This window comes from Cavia porcellus, unplaced genomic scaffold, assembly GCF_034190915.1.
Source record: "Cavia porcellus strain 051 isolate PalLab524CR breed Dunkin Hartley unplaced genomic scaffold, mCavPor4.1 scaffold_1, whole genome shotgun sequence".
Lineage (NCBI taxonomy): Eukaryota > Metazoa > Chordata > Mammalia > Rodentia > Caviidae > Cavia > Cavia porcellus.
In genome coordinates this window covers 82,436,343-82,446,473 of record NW_026947484.1, presented here as the reverse complement: position 1 = coordinate 82,446,473, position 10,131 = coordinate 82,436,343, and the positions used below count along the sequence as shown (strand labels likewise).

General features: G+C 40.2%; 1 pseudogene; it reads left to right on the top strand.

Moving 5' to 3' along the window:
• Positions 1-8,087: 8,087 nt before the first annotated feature.
• Positions 8,088-8,238, top strand: LOC111757533 (U1 spliceosomal RNA; annotated as a pseudogene).
• Positions 8,239-10,131: the final 1,893 nt, after the last annotated feature.

Sequence of the window (10,131 nt, the reverse complement as noted above, 5' to 3'; positions counted from 1 at the left end):
GTTACAGAAAGCTACCATAGTGCCACCTCCTCATGGCTGACTTTCTTTTATAAATTTTTCAAATCTCAAAGAAACCTGCAAGAACTTCTACATCTCAGACGTAAGAGGCTTTGCTGAGATCCCACACCTCAGTCTGATAACAAATCTGTCCCGCCCTAGTGAAAGCCTACTCAGATTCTTGGGAGAATTTGGGAGATTCTTGGGGAACTTCTGTGCATGTGTCCAGGATCTTGTGAACATGTTACACCTACTTCCCCAGCCAGCTTTTGCCATGCCCTAATCTCTATCTCAGGACATGCTTGGAAAAAAAAAAAAAAGTTGCTTGTGTATCTTTTATAATTTTAATATATAAATATATACGTGGGTTATATGGAGTGGTATAATATGTAAACAGGGAAGTCAGTGTTTGTGGATTTCATAATCATTAAACAGACCATTATTTCAAGAAGATACCAGGTATTCTAAATCTTAAACCTAAGATTTAAGACTTCCAAGAATAAAGGATAGAAAAGATTTAGGTCCATTAATCCCCTGAGGTCAGGTATGTGCTATAAACTGACCATGATTGTGAAAGGTGTACCTGAGAAAGATTGAGATTTGTAGCAAAGTCAGCTGAGCCTCATGATGGAAGAAGAGATGAACTTTTGCGGGATGTGATTAGTATTGTAGTTGCACCAGGGCTCAGATCAAAATCAGCTCCTTTTTCTGTCCCTTTAGTTGGTACCCTGAAATCAGAGGCATGGATTGAAGTCTTAAGCATAATTCTTTCATCAGTGATCATACAGTACTTGTAAGTTCACAGGACATCATCACTGAGGGGTATAAGGTGGTCTCCACCACCAAGTATGAATTCAAAAGATTTAAAACTGAGCATGGCAGGGAATGTCTGTAATCCCCGAATTCTGGGAGGCTGAAGCAGGAATCCCAGGTTTGAGCTCAGCCTGAGTAATTTAGCAACTTAGTGAGACTCTGTCTTGAAATAAAAAATAAAATAGGTCTGATGATTTAGATTAGCACAGAGGCCCTCAGTTCAAGCCGAATCTCTTCACTGAGAGAATCACTATTGCTTTTCATAAAGCCTTTCATTACAAGAAGAAATATAACCCTTAACATCTTTTAAAAAGATATATATGCATATGTGTGTGTTTGTGTGTGTCACAAAGATAAAATGTCTTCAGGCTACTGTAACAGTTCTTGCTTTTCAGAGGATCACCTTTTTTCCCCCTTGCTCTTCTATTAATTTCCACCTCAGGAACATGGTTTACTTCATCTCTCTAATAATATCTCTTAAAGTGTCATGACCAAGGTTCTAACTGTCAAGTGTTTTCTTCTGCAGAAGAAAATACTGACTTAAAAGCTATTTTGTGCTTCATTGACTTTAATCCCTTTCTTTGTACCTGATAGCCCTGATTTTTCTTCTCTCTTCAAGTTCATCCAACCAGGAATTGTGTCTGATCAGTGGACTAAAAATGTGAACGTATGTTCTGTCCCATCTTTAAGTGTTCCCTCAATTATGCATAATCGGCACTCCCTCACTCCTGTAGTTACAGTATATAGTTTTTTTCTTGGTCTTTCTCTTTTTCTTTTTATTTTCCTTTTTCTTCTCTTTCTCTTCCTCTTCCTCCTTCCCTTCCTTCTCCTTTTCCTCATTTTCCTTCTCCCCTTCCTGCTGAAGATTTCCAGACCTTCACATTGAGCTACAATCCCCAGCCCTTTTCATTTATTATGAGATAGATCCTTGCCAAGTCACTAAATTGTCCAGGCTTGGATTTGCAAGCCTCCTATTTCAGCCTCCCAAAGTGCTAGGATTATAGGTCTGCACCACTGTGCCAGGTATATTCTTGAGAGGTTTCTTCCCTCATATTTACCATATGTGACAAATATTTGAAGTATGTCAAGGGGGACCTGAGACCAAAGTTTAAGGACTACAGGTTTAAGAGAATATGTCATAGGACTAAGTATTCTTTGACACTCATTTCATTTCATTTATTGTGTTCTGAGAAAGTGAACCCAGGATCATTGCACTGAAATATATGTTTTCTTTTTTAATTTTGAGACAGTGTCTACCACTAAATAAGTTGCCCAGTGCAGGCTTAAACTCAGCTGTCCTACCTCAGCCTCCCAGAGTGCTAGAATTACAGATGTGGGCCTCTGTGCCTGGGTAATTCAAGTGTTGAACAGCCCTTTGTAGGTTTCTCTTGAGCCACCCTTTCCTTCCTTGAGTCCTTACACCATGAAAAAGGGGTTCCAAATACTGGAGGCTTATCCCCTACCACCAGCAACACCACCATGGCCAAAAAGTGACTGAGAAGATGGCAACCAGGAGATGAGGAGAAAGGCAGTCTGTGCCCCTGTGTTCCTCAGATCTCTACCCCAGTAGCACACTGGCTGATGCTGCTTTGAGGCTGGCTGAGGTCTCTCTGCCCCCAGGGTCCCAAGGATGCACCTGCTTCCTGCACCCGACCCACCCCCTGCCCTTTTCTCTAGATCACAGGTGTTCAGACCTCCTTCAAAGACACAGCCTGAACTACATTGTGAGACTACGTCTCATTTAAAAAAAAAAGGTTTCGTGCAAGACAGTAGAGCAGGATTACTACAAACACTAACCTAGCCATGCATTTTAGTAAAAAGGAGTATTTCTGTAGGAATTTCAGCTTGTGCTTAAAGCCTTCCTATACTACTAAGGCTTTTTCTTAATCGTTCCCAAATATTAAAATTCAAGGGAATATCCCGGTTGAATCACCAGTATTTCCACTGTTAAACTGACAGGGACCTACTTCTTCATGAAGAAACAGTTTTAGCACTTGGGAGCCTGAGACAGAAGGATCATCATGAGTTTAAAGCCAGCCTAGACTCCATAGTGAGACCTTATCTCAAAAAAAGGAAAAGAAACACAGTTTTAACAAAAGAGGTCATATATACACTGAAACCTCACTTTATTTCCATTTTCCTGTGCCTCTCTTCATATCTACCAAACATTTTTTTTTTAACCAAGGGATTGTGCTTGAAAGAAGATTCACCACTTTTTCAAGGAGATCACATATGAATTACATTCTAGTTCTGTGCTTCAAGATAAATTTTTGCCAAGTTAGGCGTGATGGCATATGATTGTAATCCCATTACTTGGGAGGCTGAGGCAGAAGGATCACCATGAGTTCAAGGACAGCCTGAACTACATAGTGAGACCCTAGCTCAAAAAATAAGTAAACAGACATTTTCCCAGACATGCTATCGTGTTGCTGGAAGTTAGCCAGCTTCTCACTCACCCCCCACAGATGATATAATGCTGTTGTCAGGATGAAGCCGATTTTTCACATGGTCAAGCTTGGAAAGGATTTCGAGTTAGTGAGTCACTTCGCTGTTCAGTCTACTCCCCAAGTCTAGTGAACTTGACTGGCTGCCGATTTCATATGGAAAGCAAAAATCTTGTGCTTTCCTTTGTTCTAACTTCTTATTATTTAACAGTAACAAACAACAACATGAGATAACAATATGACTGAAGATGCCTACTCTTAGTTATCCTTGTTGTTCATTAAGTCAGTAAATTGGTACTAATTAGTGCTGCCCCATGCCCTGAATTGTGTGGGCTGCTGATGACAATGGTGGGCAAAATAGGTACAGCTACCAAGTGCATCATGCCTGCCACTAAAAAGGACTAGAGCCCGCACCAGTGACAAAAGCATTCCATTCTGGGTGACCTAATTTCATTAGCTACACTTAAGAGGATTAATTATCTAGCAGCTGTATTTAATCTGCTCAATCTCTTGCTATTTTCATATTGGGCTATTATTTGTCAACCCCATTTTTTTCTACAAGAATGTCTATTGAAAACTACACCTATATTTGCTGAAATTTCAGCTTCATTTTTTTCTTTTTCAGATCTAGAGATAGCATTTAAACTACCACACAGCCAAACTAAGGAATATTCCATAATACTGCTGGTCTGTATTTTGGAAAAAAAAAAAAAAAGGCTAGTGTTAATGGAAAAATTTCTCAAAACAAAGCAAAATTAAGACACATGACAAATGGAATAGGTGATTCTGCACTTATAATACACACACACTATAAAGGACAACTAAAGAAACAAGACAAGTACAGCAAATAAAAATGTAAATACAGTAGGTAAAAACTAAAATACATAAATATTTTTAATATATTTCCTAAATTAGATAATTTTATTGTGGTTCTTAAAACGTATATGCTGAAGTTTTTAGGGAAAAAAGGATATGATGCAGGCAACCTATTTTCAAATATATATATATATATAAAGTAAACTGGGCATGGTGGCATACACCTATAATCCCAGCATTTGGGAGGCTGAGGCAGGAGGATTGTCACAAGCTCAAGGCCCCAATAAGACCCTGGATAAGACCCTGTCTCCAAAAAAAAAAAAAAAATGTGTGTGTGTGTGTTTGTATATATATATAAAATTGTGTATGTGGCTGAGTGTACTGGTGCAGTCCTGCAATCACAGCACTTTGTGAGGCTGAGGCAGGAGGATTTCAAATTCAAGACCAGCCTGGTCACATAACAAGTTCCAGACCACATTGTGAAACCTTGTAAATAAATAAATAAATGTATGTGGGTGTGGAGAAAGAGAAAAAAAAACAATGAGGTAAATGTTAACAGAAAACAAAATGGTGAAGAATATATGGGAGTTCTTTGTTCTAGTCTTGCAAGTTTCTATAAGTTGTTGTTTGTTTGTTGGTACCAGGGATGGAACTCATGACCTCATGCTTGCCAGGAAGGCACTTATGCCACTGAGCTAAATCCCTGGCCCAGAACTTTCTGTAAGTTTAAGAATTCAATAAAAAAGGAAAAAACTTCCCAAAGGAGAATATGCATGAATCTATTCTCTAGCACTTTTTTTAGAAAGTAATTTAGATATATGTACTAAACTCCTTAAAAATGTGCATTATCTCTAAGATAATAATTATATTTTAGGAATTTTTGCAAGGCATTGATTAAAAGTAAGAGTCTATTTATAAGCCCTTATCCTATCATTTTATTGCAAGCTATAATTGAAAAATTAAATTTCTACAGTTGTTCTAATTTACAGTATTCAATGCTGTCACTAGAAAACTTACTATAATATAGATTATTTCTTGTTCTTTTATTTTATTTTTTGTTGTTTTTGATGCTGTGAATTGAACTCATAACCTCCCACTTGCCAGGCAGGCACTGTGCCACTGAGCAATATCCCTGACTCTGATTATTTCTTGTTCTTCTTGCTTTTCTTCTTCCTGTTCTTCTTCTTCTCTTCCTTTTCCTCCTCTTCTTCTTTTTCTTCTTCTTCTTCCTTCCTTTCCTCCTCCTCTTCGTCCTTCGTTCTACTGATTGGTTTAGCACAGTTCTTTTTTTTTTTTTTTGTCTTTTTCCCTTTTATCAGTACTGGGGATCGAACTCACGACCGCCTGCTTGCAAGGCAGGCGCTTATGTCGCTGAGCTAAATCTCAGCCCCTAGCACAGTTCTGAATGTGGATGAAGACATAAGACCCACCCAGGGTCCAAGCAGTACCAACCAAGAGGCTTAGATGGAATAAAAAGGGGAAAATTAGGAAGGCTGCTGTTTCCTGCCTGCCACACCATGCTCTGCGTTTCCACTGCATCGCCCCTCTACCATGCTGCCCTGCCTTGAAACCAGCTAACCATGGACTAAAACCTTCATAAACTGTAAGCCAAAATAACCTTTTCTCCTTTAATTTATGAGTGTCAGGTATTTTGTCCCAGCAACAAGAAGGAAAGTAAGATAATGATGTAGTCCAGGCTGGCCTTAAACTTTGTGTGTAGCACAGGCTGGCCTAAAACGGTGCATCCTACTTCAGCCTCCCTGGTGCTAGGATTATAGGCATGCTTCATGGGGTAGGGTTTGAAAAGAAAAATTAACATGATTTATTATTTCATAGGGTAACATGGTTGATTATTTCACAGGGTAACAGATCCTCAAGTTTATATTAAATTTCTATAAAAAGTTTGAGTTCAGGTTCAGGGTAAAAAGGAGTAAGTACTTTCATCTCTGTCTCTTGCACTGAACCAGCTAAAAACCTTAAACAAAATGTATTGCATAGCTATCCAAGGACATTGAAAAGTAAATAATAGCAGGCAGGCAGGGAAAATAAGTAATGGAGTTGACTTTACCCTTTTTTTTTTTTTACAAATACAGTACCACACAGCCTGGTTTTAATGCAGTCTCAAGCCAGGAAAGATGTATCTTTGTGGATTAAGAGAGCTCTAGGAGAGCTGTAGTAGACCTGCAAAGTGGAGAGGGCTCTCCTAGCAGTGATGGTGATAATGGCCACAGACAGCCTAAACCTGTCCACTGGATAGCTCAGATAGATACAGACAGCACTGCAAAAACTTAAGAGAATGGACCTACATAAGAACTGTCCACCAGGGATTTAGCTCAGTGACATAAGTGCCTGCCTGGCAAGTGTGAGGTTGTGAGTTCAATCCCTGGTACCAAAAAACAAAACAAAAACCTGTTATTCAGGGGCTGGGGATTTAGCTCGGCGGCATAAGCACCTGCCTTGCAAGCAGGCGGTCGTGAGTTCGATCCCCGGTACCGTTAAAAAGTTTAAAAAAAAAAAACCTGCTACTCGCCAGGTGTGGGGTATGGTGGCTCACACCTGTAATCCCAGTACTCAGGAGGCTGAGCAGGAGGATCGTTGTGAGTTTGAGACCAGTCTGGGCTACAAAATAAGCTCAAGGCCAGCATGAACTGCACAGCAAGACCCTGTCTTAAAAAGAAAGAAAGAAAGAAAAAAAGAACTGTCCATCTCACCCAGGGCTGGCAGGAACTTGTAACCCAAACCAAAATGGCTCTCTCACAGAAGTACTGTACAGTTGTCACATTTAGGAAAGGCAGCATTGACAAAATACTTGCCTCTATACTTTATATTCCTCTGTGTGTGTGGGGGGGGGTATGGGTGTGGGTATGGGTGTGGGTGTATATGTGGTGTGGCTTGGACCAAGAGCCTTGAGCATTCTGGCCAGGTGCTATATCACTGAGTTGCATCAGTGTCCCCCACACACATTGCATTTAAGCATCAAGTATTTTTATCTTTTCTATCTCCAGTCTTTGTCTTTCATAATATTAGCATTTTATTTATTTATTTTTGATTTTTTGAGACAGGGTCTCAGTTTGTCATGCAGGCTGGCCTTAAAGTCACTGAATGTGTAGCCCAGGATAGACTTGAACTCACAGCAATCATCCTGCCTCAGCCTTCTGAGTGCTGGCATTACAGGCATATATCATCACATCTGGCAACAGTAGCATTTTTATCTTTCTAAAACAATATCAGCATATGCTTCATAGGACACAGAGTTTCATGATACCAAGAACATACATAATACATTCTAATATTCCTGACATGAAGAATCATGAAATCTCAATTTATGCAGGAAAAGAAAATGAATAGATGCCAAAAGTGAGGTGTTATATGTTGTAAATACCTAACAGACTCTAATGCAGCTTCTATTTAAAAGTTCCAGCCAAGCCTGGTAATACAGGACTGTAATCCTGCCACTCTGGAAGGTAGGCAAAAGGATCACAAGTTCGAGCCCAGCCAAGGCAGTTCAGGAATTTAGGGAGAACCTGTCTCAAAATACAAAAATCAAAAGGGCTGAGGAAAGCTTTGGGCCCAAACACACCTTAAATAAATGGAAAAGTAGAAAGTCTTAGTAAAGATATAGAAGGTATAAAAGTTTTATAACCAAAAACACAATGACTAAAACAACTTATGGCAGAATCTAAATGACATGAGAAAGGATCAGTGAACTTGATAGATCAGTAGAAATTCCAAACTGAAGGACAAGAGATGATTCCCTCCCCCGAAGATGAATAGAGTCTCTGAGATCTGTGAGCAATACTAAAGGCTGACATTCTTGTCATTGGAGTCTTATAAGGAAAGAAGAAAGAACGCATACCAAAGAAATAGACAAAAAGAAATACTAATCATTGTCAAAATTTGCAAAATACAATAACCTATACATTTAGGAAGCCAGCAGATGCTAAATAGGAAAAAGGCAAATGAATCCAAATTGCGATGCTTTACAATTCTGAAAACGCAGACTTGAAAAGTCTCACAGTGCTTACCTGGCAGGGGAGATGCCATGATCATGAAGGTTGTCCCCAGGGCTGAGCTGATCCTTTGCACTCAGATGTGCTGACTCTTGCGATTTCCTCAGATGTAGGAAACTCAGCTGCGTAATTTGTTGCGGGACTGCTTTCACGCTCTGGGAGAAAAAACAGCCACACCACACCACATTGGTTATAGGCGAGTAACAATTTGATGACTGTGGAGATAGGAGGAAATGCAACAACATTTTTTACATGCTGAAAAAATAGGACTGTCACCTCAAATTAAGTGAAAATATCTTTCATGAGTAAACACTAAATAGACACACTCAGATAAAAGGAATTTAATGATTTGTGGCAAACAAACTTGCTCTGAATAAACTACTAAAGGAAGCTCAGACTTAAGAGGAGTTAAGAGAATTTACTGTATTTGGTTTATGGTTTTTTTTAAATGCGCATACTAGCATTGGGAATTAAACCCGGGAACTTGCATGAAGTAGGCAAGAATTCTACCACTGAGCTACACCCTCTGCCTAGACTTAAGTTATGTTAGAAGGAAAATAGAAATGTATATAGTAAAGGAAGAATAACATAAAGCAGAAAAATCCAAAGTGAATAGATTATTCTTTTTCTCTTGAGTTCCTTAAAATATGTTTGATGGCCAGATACAAAAGCATAAACCTGTAATCCCAGATACTTGGCAGGCTGAGGCAGTCTGGAGTCAAATTTGTGACTTTTGTTTGATAATTTTTTTTTTTTTTTTTTTTTGGTCTTTTTGAGACAGGGTCTCGCTATGCAGTTCAGGCTGGCCTTGAGCTCACTTTGTAGCCCAGGCTGATCTCGAACGATCCTCCTGCCTCAGCCTCCCGAGTGCTGGGATTACAGGTGTGAGCCACCACGCCCGGCTTTGTTTGATAATTTAATAATTAGAAATTTCAAATCTGGTGTCCATGATGGAAACATAAACAGTAACTACAGGACTGATGCATCCACTATGGTGTAATTTTCCAGTGCTCACACTAGATGGCACCTTTCAAACAATTTTCTAGGGTATAAAATCCTAGCACCTAAATAACTGAGACAGAAGGTGAAACCTTCCTTTTCCCTGTGGGTGAACATTGAGAGTTTTCAGCAGCCACGTCCACAGACACAGGCAGCTATGTGTGGCCTCACACAAGTGAATGTGGGAGTGTGCAGAGAATTTGCCACTATGCAGTCAAGCAGGGTTGAGAAATTTCTCTGGTAAGGAAACAATCCCTTTTTAGGTTCAGGGTGATTAACATTGACACAACAAAAGCAGCACTAGGAGAGCTACTGGCTCCCTGTGTCCCTTATCCCAGCATACAGTATCAGTACAGGAAAGGCCAAGTGACACAGCAACACGGCTGATGGGGAGCCAATTTCCTCTTAAGCCGTTTAAGCACTTCACACTAGACATTTCTATAGCGTACAGTTGTACCCTAAAATGTGCAGGACAAGGGAGTTTCAAGGTAGAAACCCCTTTGCCTTACCAGAACCCAGCAGGCCATGAGGAATTGTCTCATGATGACCACCAGGGAAGATAAGGAGGTGGGTAAGAAATGGCTTTGCAGTAGCTCCTTTTCCTGTACTGGGAGGATCATGAACATCTGACTAAGACAATAGCAAAGGAAGCCACAGAAACTTTATAGACATGTGAAAATTAAATAACAGGGAGAACATGGCGGACAGATAGCAGCAGCTATGGAGGCTCTATGAAAGACCAGCTTAGAATCCAGGAATGGTGCGGAGTGAGGAATCCTAAGCAAGAGGAGATATGCCCTGCTGACCCAAGAACGAGCTGGACTGAGAGAAACCACCTGGGAATGCAATCCTGGTGCTATAACAGGAACAGATAAAGCCTCAGCATGGAAGCTGGAGCCTGTGCCATTGGAAGCCGAGATTTGGGTTTCCTGCCGCCGCAGCTGCGTCTGAATCAGCTCGGCAGTGAGAGAGAGACGCATGAAAGCTCTGAGAACAGAAATCGGTGAGTGGAGTTGAGAGTGGGATGGGCGGGGAGCCGTGCATCGACCTGT